The 20,221-nt window shown below is 41.7% G+C and overlaps 1 long non-coding RNA gene across 1 annotated transcript in view; it reads left to right on the top strand.

Annotated features, from left to right (window-relative positions):
• LOC137341395 (uncharacterized) overlaps positions 1–20,221 on the top strand; it is a 118,541-nt gene that overhangs the window by 58,661 nt on the left and 39,659 nt on the right. The window lies entirely within an intron of this gene.

A 20,221-nucleotide genomic window follows, 5' to 3' on the forward strand; every position in this document is an offset into this window, starting at 1 on the left:
ACAGTATAATCAGCAAAAGGGAGTTAAGACAAAGAGGAACAGCTCTCTAAGGCCTAATGCTATAGTTACTATAATTGTATTTGGAGACCCTAGTTTACATGGAGGCATTTGTGACTATTTCTTCTCCTTAAGGAATATTTTTATAATTCAGCACGATTTCATGTCTTGGATATAGATAGGGTGTCAAGAAAAAACTGTTGTAGACTGATGCCGGTAAGAGTACTGCACAGAAGTAACCATTCATTGTACACATGAAGATGTAAATGAAAGCTTCCAAAATTGCATGAAATGTTTAAAAACTTAGGTATTTGGTGTTTGCTTAGTCTGCTGCCTCCATTTACACTGAAATCATGACATAAATTGGTAAATGTTTTAGAAATGCATGGTTTAATCAAAGACAGTCGGCATGGATTTGTTAACAGCAAGCCATGTTTGACAAAGGTAAAGGGAATGCAATCGATGTAGTGAATATGGATTTTCAGAAGGCGTTTGATAAAGTGTCTCACACGAGTCTTGTTACAAAAATTCAGGTGTTCAGTGTAAGAGGAAACGTAACGTGGATATAAAGTTATTTGACGGGCAGGAAACAAATGGTATGGGCTAATGGGTGTTGTTCGGATTGGAGAAGGGATGAAAGTGCTGCGTCCACTTTTATTCTTGATATATATAGATGATTTGGACTTTGGCATATGAAGCATGAATTTCAAAATTTGCTGATGGCACAAAAGTAGGGAGAATTGACAAAGAGTGAGGAGGACTGTAAAAGACTTCAGAAGGACATAGGCAAGTTAACAAATAGGCAGACAGGTGGTGGATACAACTTAACATGGAGAAGTGTAACAACACATTTTGGGAGGAAAGACAAGGACTAGGAGTATACATTCAATGGGAAAGTGCTGAAGGATGTGGATAAACAGACAGACCTATAAGGAGTGATTTTCCTGGTCTTAGCACCGGAATTGCACCTGAAAAACAGGTGCTATGCCAGACAAAATGGGTTCTAATCCTTTGTCTCTATTCTGTACATGAATAGCACTGCAGCTGAATTTCCTGTACAGCTTTTTAGGTTGGTTGCACTTGACTGAACCCGATGAGGGCGCAGCAGTGTAAATTGCATGTGAATTAATGTCTGCGTCCTATGCATTCAAATTTCCTGCTCTACTGCCGGGTGAAATTCAGGGGCAAAGAGCTCCCATAAAAACTTGGCGCTACAGCTTCCAGTGCTGCAATTTTGGTGCTTTCCATCTTAAGACACCAGTATTGTCAAGAAAATTCTTTATTTTTGGCTTTTTATATAAAAATGGTTGCTCTACTTCAGTACTTGTTGCAGGATAGTCCTTTACGATTAGTGATGGAGGCTGTGTTCAATACTATGTCATCCTTTCTCCCCTTTATGATATTGCTTAATTCAAGGCAGATGAAGGGAAACCATCTGAAGTCATTAATCTGGGTCTCTCCTGAGTCACTAACAATTGTTTTACCTTCCACAGTTTAGGAACCCCCCCCCACCACCTCCTGACCGTACAACTGCTCCCTCCCACCTGAAAGGGAGCGAGTCAAATCAGCACCCTACAAGAATCCCCATGTGATTATTCTTCATTCCCCTGTTCCTCCACCTACTGCTTAGAACAATGGTGCAAGTCACTTACCAGCTTCCTGCAAAGCAGACTGCAGGGAATAACCTGGACTGCTCCTTGGGGTTCTGCTGCCATCCCAGCCATGCCACATCAGCACAAATTCAGTAACATGGGACAGACCTTTAAATTCATGTGAAGACCAGCGATATGTAAAATCACAGCCTCTGGCACACATAAATCAAACTAGAAACTTACCATAATTCAGCTGAGGATTTTCAGATAAAAATCCTGGGCCATTACCTGCAAAAAAAAAACAAAAACAGGCAAATGTATGCAGATTGGCATCTTTTATATAATATTACTCAGCCTTGTAGTGTAATCATTTTTGTGGTATTTGCTCTTCTGCTCCAAGACATTGGCAGGGTATTCATTCGATCCCATCTGCTATATTGCATTTGATGAAAGGGGAAGAGGCTTGATATAAACCTAATGGGTAGATGGTGACAATTACCCTCTAATGCATAAAACCTTTCTCAGCTGCTTTGAAAAGAAAATGAGCTGAGGACCATAGAGACTTGGCCTCATTTGTTTGTAGTGCATTGGCACTGACAAGTGATCTAGGTTTGGGGAATTTAAAATTTAAAGCAATAGGACCCATTATTGGAGCTTCCAGCTTGCTCAGTGACATCCTAGAGGCCTAAATATTTTCCTTTTCTGTGAGGAAACTGTTACCCTTTTTAAAATCAAGTAGAATTCCTTTCAATTGAAAGTATTTGAGGAATAACATTTTGATTAAAAACAAGCTAAATGAATCGTAAGTTACTTGGATTTTTAAAGTAAATTTGACATGGTTTTGCATTACTTTTTCAATCTATATTCCTGCACCAATCCTATTATGACAATAAATTCTGGTTTACATGATTGATCTTTGACAGAAAACAATGCTCATGTGAAGATTAAGAATTTCTGTGCCTATCACATAAGAATCTTCAAATCAATTCAGGGAATTAATTACCTCAGAAGCAAATGAATCCCAGCATTTATTACAGAGCCAGGAAGGAGGGTATGCTGTTTTACCTTGTCCAGAACAGTAGAACTAGAGGACACAGCCTGTGCTTGAAGGGGGGTAAATTCAAAACTGATCTTCAGAAACAATATTTCAGTGAGCGAGTGGTCAATCTATGGAACACTCTCCCTAGGGAGACGGTGGAAGCAGATGGTATTAAATCATTCAAATGCAAATTTCTTTCAGAAAATTAAATTTTGGGATACAGTATATGAGTAATTTGAGACATGACATGGAGCATGCTTGGGAGGAATAGGTGACTTTGGACCTATGGTTCCCAAAGCTCTCCACCACTGGTATTTTCCTCAAAGTCATGTGTGGGTCTGTTGTAGACGAATTGATAGAAATTGATTGCTATGATTAGTCAACAACTCCATTATCATTGAATTGTATACGAACATATAAATTAAGAGCAGGAGTAGGCCATTCGGCCCCTCAAGCCTGCTCTGCCATTTGATAAGATCATGGCTGATCTGATTGTGACCTCAATCCTACTTTCCCGTCTACCTATTATAACCTTTGACTCCCTTGTTAATCAGGAATCTATCTAACTCAGCCTTAAAAATATTCAATGACCCTACCTCCACTGCTCTCTGGGGAAGGGAGTTCCACAGACTCATGACCCTCAGAGAAAACATTTCTCCTCATCTTCATCTTAAATGGGAGACCCCTTATTTTTAAACTGTGGCCCCTAGTTCTAGTCTCTCCCACAAGGGAAGACATCCCCTCAGCATCTACCCCTTCTAGTCCCCTCAGGATCTTATATGTTTCAATAAGATCACCCCTCATTCTTCTAAACTCCAATCTATGCAGGCCCAACTCGTCCAACCGTTCCTCATAAGATAACCCCCTCATCCCAGGAATCAGTCGAGTGAACCTTCTCTGAACCGTCTCTAAAGCAATTATGTCCTTTCTTAAATAAGGAGACCAAAACTGCACACAGTATTCTAGATGTGGTCTCACCAATGCTCTGTACAACTGTAGTAAAACATCTCTACTTTTATATTCCATTCCCCTTGAATTAAATGATAACATTTCATTTGCCTTCATAATCACTTGCTGTACCTGCATACTAACTTTTTGTGACTCATGTACTAAGACACCCAGATCCCTCTGTACCTCAGAGTTCTGCAATCTCTCTCCATTTAAATAATATACTGCTTTTCCATTCCTTCCATCAAAGTGGACAAGTTCACATTTTCCCACATTATACTCTGTCTGCCAAATTTTTGCCCACTCACTTAACCTATCTATAGCCCTTTGCAGACTCCTTGGGCCCGATGTTACCAGGGCTGCGGGTTCTTGGCGGGGGGGGCTCTCCAACGCGCCCAGCGAAATCAGTCAGCTCCCCACGCGATCGTAGCATAATTGGATCCACTTACCTTCTCCTCCGGGTTCCCCACTGCTGATCTGCGCGTCGGGCGGGCTGTGCATGCGCAGTAAGATCTGTCAGCTGGAGGAGCTCTATTTAAAGGGGCAGTCCTCCACTGACAGATGCTGCACCAAACAGAAAAAATTACAGCATGGAGTAGCCCAGGGGGAAGGCTGTTCCCAGTTTAATGATGCCTCACTCCAGGTATCAATACATGGGGTGAGGAGGAGGGGGAGGACAGAGATCTTCCCCACGGTGGACGGGAGGAAGTGGCCTGCCTCTGCCACCAGGAAGGCCTGGCTTGAGGTGGCAGAGGAGGTCACCAGCACCACCAACATATCATGCACCTGCATACAGTACAGGAGGCGCTCCAATGACCTCAGTAGGTCAGCCAAAGTGAGTACACTTACTCTTTCCCCTACACTCCGTCTGCCACATCACCGCCCCCACCCCACATCTCCTTCTGCACTGCCAACACTACTCTGTCATATCACCCCTCATACCCACTCAAACCTGATCCTCATCTTACCTGCACCTACTCACCTCGCCAGTACTCATCCCGCCACTACCACTCAACCCAATCCTCATACAATCTCATGGCTCTATCTCATACTCACCCTCTCGTGCATCTCTTTCATGGCCAGCCTCACTCAACCTGCCACTACCTGTGCTGCAGCCACAGGGCATGCATCACATATGTGCAGTAGGCAGCGTACGGCAAACGTGTTGTGAGCATGAAGGGGATGCACAAGGGTGTTTGAGGGTTTGTCATGGTTGTTACTTATATTGAATTTCTGACCAACTCACATTACATATTATATTGGCACCACTACTGCCATGTCTTCGCGAATCTTGTCTGGTTTGTGCAATAATGCCCTTTCCTGAGGATCACTATGAAGACCCACAACTGATGCCACCCATTGTGTCACTGCAGAGTGGGTGTAGGTGTATTTGCAGGGCTCTTTTGTGCAGACGGCTGAGAGACGTCGGCGATGTCCCTGGTTGCACCCTGGAAGGATGCGGAGGAGAAGTTGTTGAGGGCAGGTGTGACTTTGACAGCGACAGGTAAGGAGATGGTGCTCGGGCCAGCCGGGAGCAGCTCGGCACGAAGGAGGCTGCAGATGTCCACGCCTACATGTCGAGTGACTCTGAGCCTCCGTGTGCACTGCTGCTCAGAGAGGTCCAGGAAGCTGAGCCTCGGTCTGTGGACCCTGTGGCGAGGGTAGTGCCCTCTGCGACGCATCTCTCTCTGCGGTAGCCCTCCCTCCTGCTGTACAGATGGATGTGTCACAGCACTCTGTTGTGGAGCTCCACATGTCAGAGGTGGACGGCGTGGATGGCGAGGCTGGTGATGCTGTTCGCCCTCCGAGGAGGTCATGACTGCAGCTACGGCGGCCCCCATCTGGAAGATGTACATCTGAGGGGGTCCGCAAGGTAGGTACATGTCTCTGGACCCTGGGTTAAGTGTGCAAGTTGGTGACTTTGATTGTCAGGAGGAGGGTGGTGGAGGCCAAACTTTTTCCCAAGTGACAGGGTGGCCTCCTGCAATGAGTGAGGGTCTCCCCCTCTCTTCCCCCCCACTCCCCCACCTGTCAAATGGACCTTTGCAGCTGCCACAGGCTGACAGCTGCAACAGGTCCATTTGAACTGGGAGTGTTTCCCCCAGTGTGGGAAACAGTCCCAGTTTGCTCTAAAATCCCACCCCTCCTCACATAATCCTTTAATCAGGTCAGTTAATGACCTGAACAAGCAAAGTAAATAGCGTCAAGTGGCATCCCGCTGGCTTTAATTGCCTGCGGGATTCCCACCAGCGGGGGCTGCGCGCGCACGTCGGCGCGTCAGTGGGGAACCCGGAAGTGCGCGGGTTCAAGGCGGGCTCCGGTCCCGCTCCGGGATTTCCCGATTTTCGGGGCCCCCCCGCCAGGAATGCACCCGATAGCGGGTGCTAAAATGCTGCCCCTTATTTCCTCTTCACAACTTACTTGCCTACCTACCTTTGTGTCATCAGCAAATTTAGCAACCATACATTTGGTCCCTTCATCCAAGTCATTGACATATGTGACTACCAGGATGGTGGAAGGTGAACTAGATGGACAGTCTTTTTTCAACTTTTATTTAAACCAAACATTTATGCTAGGATGTAGAAAAGAAAGGACAAAATGTTCTGAAGCAAAGGAGCAAAAAGGGATTTTTAAATGAAATGCTACTCCTTGGTTCTTATAAATTTGCTGCCCAGTTAAGTGCCTAGCTCTTTCAGAAACAGGCCCTAGAATATGGCTTCAATAGGTGAGATTGTCAATCATTTGCAATGTCCTTTTTAACTTAAAGTTTGCCAAGCATTACATTTATAGCCATATTCAGACATCACAATTGCAAAATTTAGTAATCAGCTGATCACAGTTTATACAGTTCAACAATACTTATGATCAGTGAATTAATAATTTTTTAATTGTTCTACATTTAAACTCAAAAAAAGGGGAGTTCAGTTATTGGAATAGCATTTCTCCTTATTTATTCCATTAGTGAGAACAGCTGACCAGTCAACTATATGACTTTTTAAATTTTACTTCTAACTACTGTACTAACCATTCTATCACTTTTTTTTCTTAACAAAATGACTAAATATTTTTGCTTGCCTTTCCTCGTAAGTCTCTCAGGTTCCACTGTTCACTCTGGAGGAGGGATTTGATTATAAAAATTAGCCTCTGAGGGGTTAGCCCCAGAGCCCAATGAGACAACTCATCACTTACATGTTAGAGGTTAACTCGGAAGTAGAATTGAAAGATGTAAATTTTAGCAGTTTATTCAAATACAAGAATATGACATTAATTTTAAACCACACGCTGCTGTATTGCACAACAATTTATCTTATGAATATAAAAAAAGGATGGCTATTATTTTCAAGAGCTGGAATTTGGTGACAAGATATTTGGTATATAGTACAGTTATGAACATAAACAGTGATGCAATTATGCCCACAATGCATTGCAGGTTAGGGGGTAGAATGGAACAAATATAATGCTGTGTGACGGTTGCCTGGAAACACAGCAGCACCTGGTTCAGAACAGTTGGTTGGTTTTGTTTGTGAGTGAACAAATAAATGTCACCATTTTAAAAAAAACAAGGTAGCTTCCTTAGCTTTTTATAGAAAATTATGTATCTTGTTTTCTTCAGAGAAACTGAGCTCTGCACATAACTGCAGAAACCGTGCCTCCAGCTTTCAGAATCGTGCCTTTTGGTAACATAGCAACCAGCAGTAAGAGCCTAGTGATATTAAAGGCATGATTGTTTAGAGAATATCGTGAAGCACCTAACCAAGATTGAGCAGAATTACAACACAAATAATGATCTATCGTGCTGCAACCTGGCAAGGGCCAGAAATGTGACCATAGTTTGTATTATGGGCAAGTGATGAAATTATAAGTGGACAAATAACAATGGTATGTAGCACTGTACATAAGGAAATATGTTTTAGCTGCTACCCTTTGGAAGCAAGAGCAGATAAAACTATATTTCTCATGGACAGTCTCTTATTGCTGGTCACTGGCCCCATTTTTATATTTGTGCTCTTAGATTCTCAGTCTAAACTTCTAGACACCGCTTTCTTAGACTGAATTTTAAATTTAAATTTTTTCAGTACTTAATGGCTTATGCAGCTTTCAAAGCACACATTTATTTTCTGTCATATAACAATTACAAAAATTTCCTGTGCATTTATATTGCAATGAAAACTAAAAATGGACAAATCAAAGAATCCTGAGACATTTTTTATCTTCCAAAGGTTTTGCGCACACAGCACAGCACTGGTAAAATGAAATAAAGAAAAAAGGGATTGAAAGTCTGTGACCCAATATCTGTTATTAAATAATGTTTGTTATGTTTAAATACTACTTTAAATGTGCTGATAATGTATATTGGAACCAAAAATGTTTAAAAGTGTATATATTTAAGAAGTACATATCATTTTTGAAAATATCTTTAGGTTGTGAGCAAAGCATTTGCTTTGTTTGTTACCTGAGATTGTGATACCGCATCACGTTTGATTGTTGTTTGTGAATAATTGAGTTCTACTCTAGATCTATGTCTGAGGATTTACTGTTAACTGTTTTGTTTCATAGAAGAATCGTTACAGCACAGAAGGAGGCCATTTGGCCCATCGAGCCTTTGCCGGCTCTTTGTAAGAGCAATCCAGCTAGTCCCATTTCCCCGTAGCCCTGCAAATCTTTTCTTTTCAAATATTTATCCAATTCCTTTTTGAAAGCCACGATTGAATCTGCTTCCACCACCCTTTCAGGCAGCGTATTCCAGATCATAACTACTCGCTGTGTAAAAAATTTTTTTCCTCACGTCGCCTTTGGTTCTTTTGCCAATCACCTTACATCTGTGTCCTTTGGTTCTTGACCTTTCCACCAATGGGAACCATTTCTCCTTACTTACTTTATCTAAACCTGTCATGATTTTAAACACTTCTATCAAATCTCCTCTCAATCTTCTCTGCTCTAAGGAGAACAACCCCAACTTTTCCAGTCTATCCATGTTACTGAAGTCCCTCATCCCTGGAACCATTCTAGTAAATCTTTTCTGCACTTTCTCTAAGGCCTTCACATCCTTCCTAAAGTGCGGTGCCCAGAATTGGACACGATACTCCAGTACTTTCTAGGATACCATTTGTCTGTTTGACCCCTCACTGGTTGAAGTTCATCTCCCTGGCTCCCTCTCTATTTGCCCAATATCTATTTGAAGCTTCCTTCTGACCTGGTCCCGACTGACTTCCCTGCTTCTGTGAACGCCATACATTTCCCTCATGGCCTGTAATGATGGTTCCTGGTAGTCTCACTCTCACAGTAAAAAGCAGTGCAATATTCTGAGTAAGGAATCTTACAACACCAGGTTATAGTCCAACAAATTTATTTTAAAATCACAAGCTTTCGGAGATTATCTCCTTCGTCAGATGAATGAATGAAAAGGTTCTCAAATCGCATATCTTATACTATGTTGGGACAGCATCACACCAATCAAAAGGTGTCGTTGTTATTCAAACAGGCCAGTCACGGAGAACAGCACGTCCCAGTACACTCGATATACATTGTGTCTACAATATTCTGAGTGCCAGTGAAAGGAACAGACTTATTTCACTAAAACAAAAGCAAAATACTGCGGATGCTGGAAATCTGAAATAAAAACAGAAAATGCTGGAAACATTCAGCAGGTCAGGCAATGTCTGTGGAGAGAGAAACAGAGTTAACGTTTCAGGTCGATGACCTTTCATCAGATCTGGAAGAAGGTGGAGATTTAAGAGTTTATAAGCAAGTACAGTTCCAGGGAAAAAGGAGTGGAGGGAGGAGGAAAGAACAAAAGGGAAGGTCTGTGGTAGAGTGGAGGGCAGGAGTGATTAAATGACAAAAGGGATGATGGTGCAAGGCAAAGGGGGAATGGTAATGAGACAATATAGAAACAAAAGATGGGTCCAGAGGAGGTGTAAATGGTAACCAGCAGCACCTTCTGTCTGAGGAAATGGGTACAATCTGATGATGTTGAACTCATGTTGAGTCAGAAGGTTGTCAAGTGCCTAATCAAAATTTTTTGTTTCTTTATTGTCCCATTACGATCCCTCTTTTGCCTTGCACCATCATCCTTTTTGTCATTTAATCACCCCATAACAGAACTTCCCTTTTGTTCTTTCCTCCCACTCTTTTTCTGTGGTTTTGTACTTGCTTATAAATGGTTAAATTTCTAACTTCTTCCAGTTCTGATGAAAGGTCATCGACCTGAAACGTTAACTCTGTTTATCTCTCCACAGAGGCTGCCTGACCTGCTGAGTGTTTCCAGCATTTTCTGTTTTTATTTCCGACTTCCTTCACTGTTGGGATAGCCCTGCTTCATGCTTTATTCTTCGTCTCACTGCTAGACTGGAGACTAGACGGAGTCACAACAGAAATAGAGGGAATAGTAGTAACAATCCTACAGCCAGTGAGTGGAAGGGAAGTTTGAAGCAAAGGCCTGCAACAGCTTCTTCAGACGCCCCACCTCTGATTGCCCTTCTGCCAAACTGTCTGGAAAATGAGGCACGAGGCATCGCGCCAGGTGAGTTGTTGGGCCTGGATGAAGCACTCCTGCTCCTCCGGGCCCACAAGCAGTGCTATAAAAGGTACTCACCTCATGGATCCACCCCTTCTCGCCTGCTTTCACCCAACAAGAATCAGAAGCGATGGGAAACCCGTGCAGGTGAGGCTAAATTCATTTTACCTTTATAAATTAAGTGCCTCAACTATCGCAATGAGGTAAATTGCCCCTTTAACAATCTGCCCACCGGCATTAAATGGGGACGGGACTTCCGGGTTTCGGATGCGCGCACATCCAAACACGCCTGGGTTAAACCCAGAAGTCGGTGCGTTGGAGCCGGGTTGCGGTCCCACTTCAAAAAAATGTCATTTTTACCTCCCACCCACCCCCAACGCACCTTTTCTTTTGAGGTTAGAATTACCCCCTATGTGTGGGGAACTTGCAAAGATAAGTATTAAAGTTTTATATAACTGAAACCAAGGCTTGTAACCAAAGTAGATTAGTTCACAAACCTTTTTCCTGTTAATGAGCAGAATCAAGAGCAGCATTATTTTAATTTTCATTGTTTGACACTGAATGTCATGAAAACAAAAATTTGATTAAAATATTTGAGTCATGAATTTTGTTTGGTAAATTTATGGAAACAGTAGTGAGGACTTTTCTAGTTTTTTTTAATTTAATTGTAATTAACATTGCTTGATGATAGATGTTGATCTCAGTGAGATTATACACTTGATACATTTTAAATTCTTATTAATAGCTGTAGGTGTCAAAAATATTTTAAATTTAAATGGCCGCCTTTTGACAGAGTTCGGAAGAGTTGATTTCCAGCCAATGTATTTTCCGAAGAAATGTTTGATAAAAACAAAGATTTATAAATATGTCTGGTTATTTAGAAGTATTTGTAACAAAAGTAGCAATTATATTGTAAAAGTATGCAGGTTTTATAGAAAATTGGAATTCTTAGAAAAATCTTCACTTAATATGTTAAATACAGTAGAAAGCATAGCAAAAATCATCCTTAAATATCTAAATAAATTTAATTAACATCAAATTATGCTATATGCATTTGACAAATTGAAGTGTGTATAATGATATGTTGGCACTAGTTAACTGTGTGACTCCCATTCCAACGATCTGTATTTGACTCCCAGATTAAACAAATTCAGTGGTTTTCGGGGCCTTACAGAATTTCTCCATTGACTATAGTAATATTAGCTTCATATTGGAGGAGAGAAGAGATCAGCAGGGGACGCGACAATCCTACTTCAAAACCTGTTCCTCTTTGTTTGGTGTAGAGCAGTATCGATGGCAGTTGTGGAGTTGGGAAGGCCCCTGATGCAGATATTTTGCCCTCCACACGTAGAGGTGGAAATGCCATTAATGCTCGTCCACGTAATAGGCGAAGCAAATTTTTTTCTGAAGATTGTCTCTCCCCAGTTTGACCTTAATGATAAATTACTGTGAGCATATGTAGAACTACTTCAAAATAAGAATATAATTAAACATATAGTAGTTGAGGTTTTGCTAATGTAGACACTAATAAACAAAGAACATTCTGCAGAAAAGGAAATTCACCATTTATTTAACATTTTCCTCAGGGTCTCAAAACTTAATTTTGAACTGAACTTTACAAAGTATGGTAGCTTCAGCTTCTAAGCCCTGCTAACTATTTCATAGTTCAGTTACTAATGCAGACCCTTTCTTTGGAAGATTAATAAAAAATTATGCTAAATTTTCTTTTGCATTTTTAAAGCTTATGGCAACAAAAAATACAAAGGAAATGGATACTTATAAGAGACTTATTTTAAGCCACCCAGTATAGCATGAACGTACTACAGAAAATGTTATCAGTGCACTTCAGGCCGGACTAAAGCACCAGCCATAGGATTGGATGAAAGAAAGCTCTTCTGTTTGATGGCTTTTATATTTTAGAGTCCTTTATTTCTGTTAAATTCATGTTTTCATGCCAGTAATGAGTGTGTATGTTGAAGGGAGATGCAAGTTTCTTTTTGAAGGGTGTCTCCTTCCAATTTTACTTTAATGATAAATGACTGCAAGCACACATAGGATTAATTCAAAATAAAAATATAATTAAACAAATACTCATTGAGGTTTTAATATCAGTTTGTGTGTCATTGTTGATGCAGACACCAATAACAAATGTTGGTGGCGTTTTGCTAAAAATAGACTTTATCAGATTGAAATGTAGAATGATGTCCTGTCAGATGAATATTTAAAGCAGGACTGTCCACAGCAGGGCCGCTTATATGTATAAGGGTGCTGAATAACCTCCTTCTATACTGTAACAATTCTATGATTCTATAAGAGTGGGGCAATGGAACTAACTGGATTGCTCTTACAAAGAGCTGGCAAGGGCGCGATGGGCCAAATGGCCTCCTTCTGTGCTGTAACGATTCTATGATTCTACATAAAGCTTAAATCAATTAATCAACCCATTAATTTGTGTATTGCAAACTGTAGATATGGAAGATCTTGATGTTCCAATCTGAAATGTGTACATCATGAGGCAACACTATTAAGAACAGCCTTTATCAAATCTCTAGGACCATGAAATTGAAACAGGCCAAACCAGCAAATAAGAACTATCCATCTGCTTCTTACCTGATGGAGTATCTGGGGTCAGGGTAGGGTCAAGTCATTATTATGGGTGCATCTTGGGTGCCTGCTAGAGGAAGGGGACAGGAAAAGGAACACAGGAAAGTTGCTCATTGGCCAGGCAGCGTCACGGCCCAAGAACATTTTTAAACTTCTGCCCAACCAGCACCCGTTATAAGGGGGCCAATATGACTCATTGTGCTGATATTCTCCTGGGGCTTCAGGGCAGGACCCAAGTCTGGCTTCTGCTGCTTAGCCGATCTGGATGGTATGATTATCCTAACTGGGTGGTAGGGATTCTGGGGTTGAGGAAATTCCTAGTTTGGGAATCCCCTCTCCTCAGCCCCACTCTGCATGATATCAGGAGCCATTTTTGGGGTTGCAGGAAGTTCCATCTGTGCAAATAGGAGGCTGTGGTTTTCTGGGCAGAAACCCGGTGTTTCCAGATGCTGCCAGAATTTCTGTCACCATTAGCCCTTCTGCAACTGAGTTACATCCCAGAACCACTGCTGGGATCGAAGATTTTTGGCACCTCCAGATTTAATGGAAAATGAGAGGGAAAGCAACATCTTTTTAAACACACAAAACTCCTCCAGTTAATTCTCACCATTTCAGGGTGCATTTACATTGTAGTGCAAATCGTTTTCACTTTGCACCCGCATCTGGTGTCAGGGCCCAATGTAAGAACATAAGAACATAAGAAATAGGAGCAGGAGTAGGCCAATTGGCCCCTCGAGCCTGCTCCGCCATTCAATAAGATCATGGCTGATCTGATCCTAACCTCAAATCTAAATTCATGTCCAATTTCCTGCCCGCTCCCCGTAACCCCTAATTCCCTTTACTTCTAGGAAACTGTCTATTTCTGTTTTAAATTTATTTAATGATGTAGTGCTAGAACGAAGCAGAGTGAGACTTCCTGGAGGAGATGGTCTCATTTCACTTTTCTTTGGAGTCAGTTTGGGCCTCCACACTCGATTCACACTCCAAGGTTAGCTTTAGGACAAAACATTATTGGCTCCGCACTAATACTAAACTTGTGCAGTGTGAATACACTGTTAGTCACACAGTGAATACACCATTAGTCACACGGTGAATATACTGTTAGTCACACAGTGAGAGCAAGTTTCAGAGTGGATGTGTTTTGCTTACTGAGAGCTGTCGTTGGTTGCTGTGGAGAAATCATTTGGAGCCTTTTTGTAAACAGATGGTATCACACTACTAGCTGGCTGAAGTTACACAACAATGTAGGAGTTCTATGTGCTATAACCAGCCTGTTAAATTTCACTTATTTCCAGTGACTTACTGCTTTTTTTGCTATATGTCTGACTCCATCCATTTCAAATACTTTACAATTCATCCCAAATGATTGAAAAATAGAATGATGGTTTTGGGTATATTCTGGCTATAAGCAGTAAAATGGTGTTTAGCATAATGTTAAAAGACATTTGCAAAGCCACATGGACCTGAATGGAATTGCTCAAGATCACTCCCAAAACAACTCCGAATTCTAGAGTTCACTGGCCTCTAAGGGACCTGTTTTCTACTGTTTAACAGCAATGACCACAGGGGTTGATGAATGTTAAACTGAGAGGAAAACATGAGATAAACTGCAAAACTATTTTTCACTCAAAAAAGGAGTGAGATTTGGATTTAATTTTTAAAAAATCTGTTGGAATGAGCATGCTCACCTTATAAATACACTTTTAAAGAAAGATCCAGAAGGAGGAAATTAAAACAATCATGTAGGAATTAGCTCAATCTCTGAGCTGGAGTTAATTCAACAAAGGAGCTGCTAAATCTGTTGGCACAGTAGCTGCTTGAGGTGGGTTTTGCAGGAGCTCGTTACATTAACTCCTTCAGTGTCAGAAGATGACTTCCTGAGAGTGCAGGCTCCAGTGAAGCCAAAGCATCAACTTCACCAACGACCAGTGGGTCTTTAAAACAGCTTACTCAGCTGTACTCACTAGCACTTTAATCAGCTGAGCAGTGCTCTGCCCAAGACCACGTTAAAGAGATGTGCTGCTCAGCTGTACATTTTATTCTCCTTCATAGGAAACGGAAGATTTCAAAGTTTGGTTGCATTGTCTAAATCATTTCAAGTACATAGGTCAGAAACAAGAAATTCATTTAAATGCAATTTCCAATACCAACTGCACTCGTAGACGATGCAAACATTTAAAAAAAATTTGCACTGTAGTCTTAATCTTTGTTTTTGAATTCCAAAATCCAAAGTTTCATCATACACATAGGAGCAAGTCATTTTGTTCTAATACCTTTATATCTGTAAATCGATTACAAAAAAAATCTGGAAATGACCTGCTTAGTGAATGTGACCTGCACAAATACTCTGTTTAATTCCCTATATTTTTCCGCTGTCCGAAGATCCATTAAGATCTTTGGCCATCACTTGACTTGATGAAGTGGCTGTTGGGACCAGTTAAGGTGTAAAATGAGCATTTTTATAGATGAGTCCCAGTTAGCCAGGTTATTGCTTGTAAGACGAACAAAATCATATTGAACAAATTCACCCATAGAAAACTGAAGTAATTAACATTTCTATTTACAGCCATTTAAATATTAAAATACTGCCAAAATGAACTCCCTGGTTTCTAAAGGCTCAAATCATCTGCTAAGCAAGCATGCAGGATTCACTCCCAAATTCTGTATGTCCAAAAATATGGCTGCCACCCTATGGTAACCCTCAAAGCAAATTTTCTTTGACTTTGGCAACTGCAAAGGAACAATTTGAAGGAAACTTAAGTTTAAAAGAAAAACTCTTTGTATATAATAGCATTCCGCTTGTGTACATTATTTCACGCACAGTTATCACTTACATTTTTTCCAGAGTTTTAGGCTTCTCCTTGCAATGGCCAAGGCAAATAGAGGGAAATACTACTGTGCAGGAATGGGAATTGGCCACTGGAGGGAGGCAGCAGGCACATCTTCGCCACATCTGCCAGCTTTGAAAACCTCCCAGACTAAGTAAAAGCAAATGCCTGATTTAATGCTAAATGAGGTTGAAATGTCTGCCGAAGACAGTGTGTGTGTCTGTAAAAAAAAAACTGATTAATGTGAATTTTATGGCCGCAGACCAGCCTGATATATTCACTTAGCAGTGAAAAAGAAATACATCGGGGGACAAATTGATCCTCGTCGCGCCCATTTTCTGGGAAAACAATTTGCTTTGAGGGTCTAACTTCCCCTGGAAGTGTGTCAGCTGCCAAATTGGAATCTGACGACTTGCAAGCATCCAGAACGCCTGCCTGAAACAGGCATAGGTCAACTTGAATATGCAAATCAGTGTCCTAACTCCTATTTTAGGACCCCGCTCTAAATTTGTCATCGACTGGGGCGGGGCATGCACCTCATAACTCGATGATGGGCACCAAAACAAAATTGATGATGAAAGATTAACATTTGGGTCCTTTGGTAAAGGACAGATGTCCTGCCACTAAGATCGTGAAATGGGCAAGGAAATGGTAATATAGTACCTTCACTGTGCTTGGATTCAGGCCCCTTTTTAAAAAATATTCGTTCATGGGATGTGGGCGTCGCTGGCAAGGCCAGCATTTATTGCCCATCCCTAAATGCCCTTGAGAAGGTGGTGGTGAGCCGCCTTCTTGAACCGCTGTAGTCCGTGTGGTGAAGGTTCTCCCACAGTGCTGTTGCCGCCGCCTTGAACTGCTGCAGTCCGTGTGGTGAAGGTTCTCCCACAGTGCTGTTAGGAAGGGAGTTCCAGGATTTTGACCCAGCGACGATGAAGGAACGGCAATATATTTCCAAATCGGGATGGTGTGTGACTTGAAGGGGAACGTGCAGGTGGTGTTTTTCCCATGTACCTGCTGCTCTTGTCCTTCTAGGTGGTAGAGGTCACGCGTTTGGGAGGTGCTGTCGAAGAAGCTTTGGCGAGTTGCTGCAGTGCATCCTGTGGATGGTACACACTGCAGCCACTGTGCACCGGTGGTGAAGAGAGTGAATGTTTAGGGTGGTGGATGGGGTGCCAATCAAGCGGGCTGCTTTGTTCCGGATGGTGTCGAGCTTCTTGAGCGTTGTTGGAGCTGTACTCATCCAAGCAAGTGGAAAGTATTCCATCACACTCCTGACTTGTGCCTTGTAGATGGTGGAAAGGCTTTGGGGAGTCAGGAGGTGAGTCACTCGCCGCAGAACACCCAGCCTCTGACCTGCTCTTGTAGCCACAGTATTTATATGACCCCCAGGATGTTGATGGTGGGGGATTCAGCGATGGTGATGCCGTTGAATGTCAAGGGGAGGTGGTTAGATTCTCTCTTGTTGGAGATGGTCATTGACTGGCACTTGTTTGGTGCGAATGTTACTTGCCACTTATCAGCCCAAACCTGGATGTTGTCCAGGTCTTGCTGCGTGCGGGCTCAGACTGCTTCATTATTTGAGGGGTTGCAAATGGACCTGAACACTGTGCAATCATCAGCGAACATCCCCATTTCTGACCTTATGGTGGAGGGAAGGTCATTGATGAAGCAGCTGAAGATGGTTGGGCCTCGGACACTGCCCTGAGGAACACCTGCAGCAATGTCCTGGGGCTGAGATGATTGGCCTCCAACAACCACTACCATCTTCCTTTGTGCTAGGTATGACTCCAGCCTCTGGAGAGTTTTCCTCCTGATTCCCATTGACTTCAATTTTGCTAGTGCTCCTTGGTGCCACACTCGGTCAAATGCTGCCTTGATATTAAGGGCAGTCACTCTCACCTCACCTCTGGAATTCAGCTCTTTTGTCCATGTTTGGATCAAGGCTGTAATGAGGTCTGGAGCCAAGTGGTCCTGGCGGAACCCAAACTGTGCATCGGTTCCTGCACAAACAGTTGCTGCACCACATCATGTCATTCCAGATAGGGTGGTGGTGTGATAACCCTTAAATCATTTAAGGAACAAATAGTTGCCACAATGAGGGGACTGTAGGGTCTTTCTGGATGGATGAGCTAAGATGGGTTGAATGGCCTCCTTCATCAATCGTAATTATCTTGTGATCTTTCCAACTCTCCTCAGCTAAGTGGTGGAAAAATCCTACACTACCACTAATGGAGTGGAATAAATCTGTTTTTGTATGCTGCGATATAACATTAGTGCCACACACTATTCAGAGGTGACAGAAGGGAAATAAAACTGATTAATGGTCTCGGATTTGAGACGTATCAAAATAACACTCACAACTGAAACAGAAATTTTGTTGGGGAAATTTCCGAGCTGTCTTTTGATGGTCTGATGTTGGCTTTAGCTGTCATGCCATAAACATTTACTTACAGTCAGAGCTAACAGTTACTTTTATGTGAGACAGCTTGCAACAAGATAAATGGAAACATCAACATTAGCTGTTATGGTGATCATAAAAGGTTTTAATCTCAGCTCCACCCCTCAATCCCAGGTGACGCAAAAGTATCCTTTGAACCCAACAACAAAATTTCAGTAACGACTTTCCAACTTGATGAATGTGGCTGAGTATAATTATTCAGGCTCAAATTTAATTTTTAAAAAACTCATGAATCACAGTTGTAGTAAAACAGATTACAAATTTACCAAACCGCAACAAATTTCAGTGTGGATCTGCAGTGGTCTCTGATTTAATCTGAATTATTTGTGTGTAAACAAATATCTTGACATGGCAAAACATAATGAAGACCTGCGTCATGGACTGTCTGTTTGTTCTCTGATCTTTGGAATGATAAGAGTGTTGATATACATTGGTCAAAGCTGCTTTCTCTTTTTAATTTTTGCGTGTCTTCTACTTGTCACAGAATTGTTTGTGGACACGAGTTTGTGCGTCAAGTAGCGCATGTTCTTTTTGACAAATGAATACAGTTGTCACAAAACCTTTTCATTTTCACCTCTCTGTAGAAGATACCAAATCCAAGTTTCATTCTCTTGCATCTGATAACCGGATAATTAAAGTTGTTAATTAAACTGCTGCAGTGACTGTCTTTTTTGGTTCAATCAGACTTTTCCAGGAGAATGTATTTTCTATTTTAGGAAAATATATTATAAATGCCTGTAACCAGTAGCTATGGAACCCATAATATGGAAAGAGAGAGTAGGTGATTGCTATTAGGTTTATGAGTAGAAGTATTCCAGCTTGCATTGCTTTACTTATCTCCACTTTTTTTTAATGTATATATATTGATTATATTACTGATTTTCAGAATCTGAATTATTAACAACCTGTCACAGCATGACTTCCCTTTTTCCACTCCCCCTCCCCACTCCTCGACAGTGGCATAGCCAGTTGTGTGTAGTGTACACAAATATTGTCCACACAACAGCAAGCATATAAAATTCTAAGTTTGCTACCCCAAGGGATCTGGCTGGGAAATGCTGCCTGCTCCATTCATAGATGTATTTCTTCCTGCTTATCCTTGCTGCAGCTAATACCTGATGTTATTGCTTCTGTGTTGCTGTAGGAATTCTTGGTCTTGAGATGAATCAGGAATCCTCCTCCCCCCACCCCACCCCTCCCCACCCATCTCCCCTGCAGCACAAGGTCCTTAACTAAGAAACATTAGAATTCCACTTGTGCCAGCATAACCCTTTACACAAATCAACGCACTGATTGTACAGAAATTTCAAAAGTTGAATTTATAATATCACATTGAATCTTTATTTGACAATGAGCTTCCATCTGAGTGGGGGCTACATTTGGAAAGCATTTATTCAATCCTACGGCCTTGCTCCCAAGAACTTCAGGTCTTCAACATGACTTTCTAAATCTCTGAGGCAGGCCAGATTGCCAACTCTTTCACAGTCATCATGACTTAAGCAAGTCACAGCAACCCTGAATGTACATAATACCATATTGGCTTAAGTGCGTGTGAGGTAATCATTAGTCTTAAAAGCATATAAACACATTGCTATTAGTATTGTTATATTAGCAATAGGATGAATAAATCAACAAATTCTTAGGTTGTAATATCAGTGACCTTTAAATTTCTCATCAATTTTGCAACAATCAAAGCCCTGTTTCACAGTGTGTTATATTGCACCTGTACAATACATTGTGCTCTGCTTCCATTTCGTTTGATCTTTTGTTCATTGATCTTTTGTACATTGGCTCCCAGTCCGGGAACACCTTGATTTTAAAATTCTCGTTCTTGTTTTCAAATCCCTCCATGGCCTCACCACCCCCCCCCCCCCCCCCCCACCAATCTCTGAAACCTCCTCCGAGATCTCTCCAATTCTTGCCTCTTGCGCATCCCCAATTTTCATCGCTCCACCATTGGCGGCCGTGCCTTCAGCTGCCTAGGCCCTAAGCTCTGGAATTCCCTCCCTAAACCTCTCCACCTCTCTACCTTTCTCTCCAACTTTAAGATGCTCCTTAAAACCGACCTCTTTGACCAAGCTTTTGATCATCTGTCCTAATATCTCCTTATATGACTCGGTATGAAATTTTGTTTGATAACACTCCTGTGAAGCACCTTGGGACGTTTTACTATGTTAAAGGCGCTATATAAATGCAACTTGTTGTTCTATTTCTACTTAAACACGTACCTCCTTCAGG

Source organism: Heptranchias perlo, chromosome 23 (genome assembly GCF_035084215.1).
Source record: "Heptranchias perlo isolate sHepPer1 chromosome 23, sHepPer1.hap1, whole genome shotgun sequence".
In the NCBI taxonomy this organism is placed as follows: Eukaryota; Metazoa; Chordata; class Chondrichthyes; order Hexanchiformes; family Hexanchidae; genus Heptranchias; species Heptranchias perlo.